Source organism: Mercenaria mercenaria, unplaced genomic scaffold (assembly GCF_021730395.1).
Source record: "Mercenaria mercenaria strain notata unplaced genomic scaffold, MADL_Memer_1 contig_2097, whole genome shotgun sequence".
Lineage (NCBI taxonomy): Eukaryota > Metazoa > Mollusca > Bivalvia > Venerida > Veneridae > Mercenaria > Mercenaria mercenaria.
In genome coordinates this window covers 52,471-58,588 of record NW_026460133.1, presented here as the reverse complement: position 1 = coordinate 58,588, position 6,118 = coordinate 52,471, and positions in this window count along the sequence as shown.

Below are 6,118 nucleotides of genomic sequence, written 5' to 3'. Positions count from 1 at the left end.
AATCAGAAAAATTTGAATATTATTTGTAGAAGGTCACACAAGGACAATTTGTGTGAAATAATTTTAAAATCGGGCTAACACTTTTATACAATAAGATTTCCCAAGTTTCTACTATATACATATAGGGAAAAGTGAGCACGCCCCCTGGCAGTCATGTTTTTTGACGAATCGGAATAATTTGAACAATCTTGGTAGAGGGTCACACAAGAACCATTTGTGTAAAATTATTTTAAAATCTGGCTAGTAGTGTCACACAAGATTTTTAAAGTTTCCACTATATATATATATAGGGAAAAGTGACCACGCCCTCTGGCGGCCATGTTTTTTGATGAATCGGAATAATTTGAACAATCTTGGTAGAGGGTCACACAAGGACCATTTGTGTCAAATTATTTTAAAATTGGGCTAGCAGTTTTACAAGAAGATCTTTAAAGTTTCCACTATATATATATATATATATAGGGAAAAGTGATCACAATAGCTCACCATGAGCTAAAAAAACTTACAAATACATTTTGTGTCTTTAACATGAGAACTACTGAAACCTATATCTGGTTTCTTTTTATTCTTCGCACATCTCGAGAAAAAAATCTTTTACTCTTAATAACAGGTATATTTGATCTCCTCAGTTGTAGCTTTGTAATGTACACAGGATTAATTGTTAGTGATGTAAATTTGAGAGTAATAAATAGGGCATTTGTTTGTTTAAGTACAATCTTTCCCTGTGCAAACACTATTTGGAGTGAAAATGTAAAATCTGTTTTGAATTTTTTTCTAAATTTATCAATTATATATGTAGAGATATAGCAGGGACTGCGTTTTGGGCGAAGTTGAGCGATAACTTCACCCTAAGATATTTAACTTCGCCCTTCCAAACATGTTTGGTGGGGGTGTAAACAAGAGCTGTCTGATGACAGCGCGCTCGACTATTCGAAGAATTGATTGAAGAATGGTGTCAAAATATTTCCACGGATATTCAGACAAAAGAAATAAATAGATTAGACAAACAATGTTCCTGTATTACTTTGATTTCGATAAGTCTTGCACTAAATGGCAATATATGAGCCAATTTCAAAGTCCAAAATGGGCCATAATTCAGTCAAAATAGTTATGTACTCTTGCCTACAGATGGAAATCATAATGATAAACAAGTGTTCAAAGTTTAAAAGCCATATGTCAAATAGTTTTGACAAAACATGGACTTGTATGGAAACAGAACCAATTTCAAAGTCCAAAATGGGCCATAATTCAGCCAAAATAGATGACAGAGTTATGTTCTCTTTCCTACAGATAGAGACTATTATGCTAAACAAGTGATAAAAGTTTCAAAGCCATATGTCAAACACTTTACAAAAAATATGAACTGGTACGAAAAACTTAACCAAGATTTCTCAGTCAAAAAGGGCCATAATTCAGCCAAAATCCTTGATGGAGTTATGTACTCTTGCCTATAACTGGACATGGTGATGGTAAACAGATGTTGAAAGTTTCAAAGCTTTATCTCAAAAGACTTTGTCAAAATATGAACTGGTACGAAATATTAACACAGATTTCTAAGTCAAAAAGGGCCATAATTCAGCCAAATCCTTGATGGAGTTATGTACTCTTGCCTATAACTGGACATGGTGATGGTAACCAAGTGTTGAAAGTTTCAAAGCTTTATCTCAAAAGACTTTGTCAAAATATGAACTGGTACGAAAAACTTAACCATGATTTCTAAGTCAAAAGGGGCCATAATTCAGTCAAAATCCTTGATGGAGTTATGTGCTCTTGCCTATAACTGGACATGGTGATGGTAAACAAGTGTTGAAAGTTTCAAAGCTTTATCTCAAAAGACTTTGTCAAGATGTGGACTGGTACGAAATATTAACTAAGATTTCTAAGTCAAAAAGGGCCATAATTCAGCCAAAATCCTTGATGGAGTTATGTGCTCTTGCCTGTAACTGGACATGGTGATGGTAAACAAGTGTTGAAAGTTTCAAAGCTTTATCTCAAAAGACTTTGTCAAAATATGAACTGGTACGAAAAACTTAACCATGATTTCTAAGTCAAAAGGGGCCATAATTCAGCCAAAATCCTTGATGGAGTTATGTGCTCTTGCCTATAACTGGCCATGATGATGGTAAACAAGTGTTGAAAGTTTCAAAGCTTTATCTCAAAAGACTTTGTCAAAATGTGGACTGGTACGAAAAACTTAACCCAAGGTGTGACGCCGACGCCGTGGTGAGTAGGATAGCTCTACTTATTCTTCGAATAGTCAAGCTAAAAAAAGAGTAGATATCTAATAATTAAAGTTGAAATCGGTGATCAGAGCCCGAAAATTTTTAAAAACAGCAATAACTTCCGAATTTCTTAACGATTTCTTAAGTGTCAGTACTTAATTACTTATTTCCTAATAATCATGGTTTCAGAAAAAAATCATTTCGAAATTTTGGTTTCCAAAAATAGATTTTGAACACAATTAGATCTAATGTAGACTAACCATTACTCCCGATGTTTATTTCCCCATCGGGATTTGTTAACATTTTTACCTTTACTTCTCGGTCTGTATTTCTTTCATTAAAAAGATATAATTTTAAATATAATGCAGTTGACAAACTATTAAATTTGTTTTGATAAAAATAGCAGACTACTCTTTTAGTTCATTTGATATGTATAAAAGGGAGGTAATACATTTAACCAATTATTATTTTTTTTATGTCAAAATACGTTGTTTTAAAAAAATATTGTCCCTGATAATTAAGTCTTTATCTACTGATCAATACAAATAACGTTTCATTAAAAGTTTGAGAGTTTATAAACTATGCAGTTTGTCAAGTAAGAGGAAGTATATATAATCAATTTTTTAAATTGGTAGTTTAGGCTGTTCATCAACGTGAGCAATTTAATCTGTTGACAAAAGTAGTCAATGAAAGATTTAACATAGAAAAAAGCTGTCCTGGGAAGGAAGAAATCAAGGAAATATAAAAGTACTGGTTGCATGATGAAAGATGTGTTGTGTCAAGTTGTAAATCATTATATGTACAGTAACAAGAGGACCATGATGGTCCTGAATCGCTCACCTGTCCCAACATGACCCAGTTTTGAACTGAGTATGACGTCGTTTTTTCTATTATTTGACATAGTGACCTCGTTTTTGAGCTCATGTGACCCAGTTTTGAACCTGACCTAGATATCATCAAGATAAAAATTCTGACCAATTTTCATGAAGATCTCATGAAAAATATGGCCTCTAGAGAGGTCACAAGGTTTTATATTATTTGACCTACTGACCTAGTTATTGACGGCACATGACCCAGTTTCGAATTTGACCTAGATATCATCAAGGTGAACATTCTGACCAATTTTCATGAAGATTCATTGAAAAGTATGGCCTCTAGAGAGGTCAAAAGGTTTTTCTATTTTTAGACCTACTGACCTAGTTTTTGACCGCAGTTGACCCAGTTTCAAACTTGACCTAGATATCATCAAGATGAACATTCAGACCAACTTTCATACAGATCCCATGAAAAATATGGCCTCTAGAGAGGTCACAGATTTTTTTATTATTTGATCTACTGACCTAGTTATTGAAGGCACGTGACCCAGTTTCAAACTTGACCTAGATATCATCAAGGTGAACATTCTGACCAATTTTAATGAAGATCCATTCGAAAGTATGGCCTCTAGAGAGGTCACAAGGTTTTTCTATTTTTAGACCTACTGACCTAGTTTTTGACCACAGTTGACCCAGTTTCAAAATTAACCTAGATATCATCAAGATGAACATTCAGACCAACTTTCATACAGATCCCTTGAAAAATATGGCCTCTAGAGAGGTCACAAGTTTTTTTTTATTATTTGACCTACTGACCTAGTTATTGATGGCACGTGACCCAGTTTCGAACTTGACCTAGATATCAAGGTAAACATTCTGACCAATTTTCATGAAGATCCATTCAAAAGTATGGCCTCTAGAGAGGTCACAAGGTTTTTCTATTTTTAGACCTACTGACCTAGTTTTTGACCTCAGTTGACCCAGTTTCGAACTTGACCTAGATATCATCAAGATGAACATTCAGACCAACTTTCATACAGATCCCATGAAAAATATGGCCTTTAGAGAGGTCACAAGGTTTTTTTATTATTTAACCTACTGACCTAGTTATTGATGGCACGTGACCCAGTTTCCAAATTGACCTAGATATCATCAAGGTGAACATTCTGACCAATTTTCATGAAGATCTTGTGAAAAATATGGCCTCTAGAGAGGTCACAAGGTTTTTCTATTTTTAGACCTACTGACCTAGTTTTTGACCACACGTGACTCAGTTTCGAACTTGACCTAGATATCATCAAGGTGAACATTCTGACCAATTTTCATAAAGACCCCATGAAAAATGTGACCTCTGGAGTGGTCACAAGCAAAACTTTACGCACGGACGCACGCACGGACGCTGCGCGATCACAAAAGCTCACCTTGTCACTTTGTGACAGGTGAGCTAATAAAACAGTACAAATTTGTACTGTACTGTTGAAACACTGCTCTGTTTTTATTTATAATATATCATAAACAGGAAACACTAAAAATATTTTGAAACTGAATAAACAATGACATTGTTATTTAATGTGTGTAAGCAATGTCCTGTTTCGCATTTGCGAAACTTCTCCCAAAATTTCAAAACTTCTCCCCGTTTCTCCTGGAGGGAGAAGTCACTTCTCCCTAATTTTCCAGGCTAAGGTAGTCCCTGGATAGTGGGGCAGTGGTTAGCAGGTTGGGAGTACAACAGTTATCCAGATTTGATTCCCGCTTGCAGCTAGTGTTCAGTACTTGGTGATTTACTTAAACTGGTATTATTTCAGCAGTATCAGACTAGACGCTGCCGACAAGGTAAATTGACACCTTCTTTGGGAAAGAAACATTTCAGTAAACAAATGCAAACTATATACATTTGTAACAAGAGGACCATGATGGTCCTGAATCGCTCACCTGTTCCCACATGACCCAGTTTTGAGTATGACGTCGTTTTTTCTATTATTTGACATAGTGACCTAGTTTTTGAGCTCATGAGACCCAGTTTTGAATTTGATCTAGGTATCATCAAGATAAAAATTCTGACCAATTTTCATGAAGATCCATTGAAAAATATGGCCTCTAGAGAGGTCACAAGGTTTTTCTATTATCTGACCTATTGACCTAGTTTTCAGAGGTACGTGACCCTGTTTTGAACTTGACCTAGATATCATCAAGGTGAACATTCTCACTAATTTTCATGAAGATCTCATGAAAAATATGGCCTCTAGAGAGGTCACAAGGTTTTTCTATTTTTATACCTACTGGCCTAGTTTTTGACCGCATGTGACCCAGTTTCGAAACTGACCTAGATACAATCAAGGTGAACATTCAGACCAATTTTCATGAAGATCTATTGAAAAATATGGCCTCTAGAGAGGTCAAAAGATTTTTCTAATTTTAGACCTACTGACCTAGTTTTTGACCGCAGTTGACCCAGTTTCAAACTTGACCTAGATATCATCAAGATGAACAGTCAGACCAACTTTCATACACATCCCATGAAAAATATGGCCTCTAGAGAGGGCACAAGGTTTTTTCATTATTTGACCTACTGACCTACTTTTTGACGGCACATCACCCAGTTTCGAACTTGACCTAGATATTATCAAGGTGAACATTCTGACCAATTTTTATGAAGATCCATTCAAAAGTATGGCCTCTAAAGAGGTCACAAGGTTTTTCTATTTTTAGACCTACTGACCTAGTTTTTGACCGCACGTGACCCAGTTTCGAACTTGACCTAGATATCATCAAGATGAACATTCAGACCAACTTTCATACAGATCCCATGAAAAATATGGCCTTTAGAGAGGTCACAAGGTTTTTCTATTATTTGACCTACTGACCTAGTTTTTGATGGCACGTGACCCAGTTTCGAACTTGACCTTGATATCAAGATGAACATTCTGACCAATTTTCATGAAGATCTTGTGAAATATATGGCCTCTAGAGAGGTCACAACGTTTTTCTATTTTTAGACCTACTGACCTAGTTTTTGACCGCACGTGACCCTGTTTCGAACTTGACCTAGATATCATCAAGGTGACCATTCTGACCAATTTT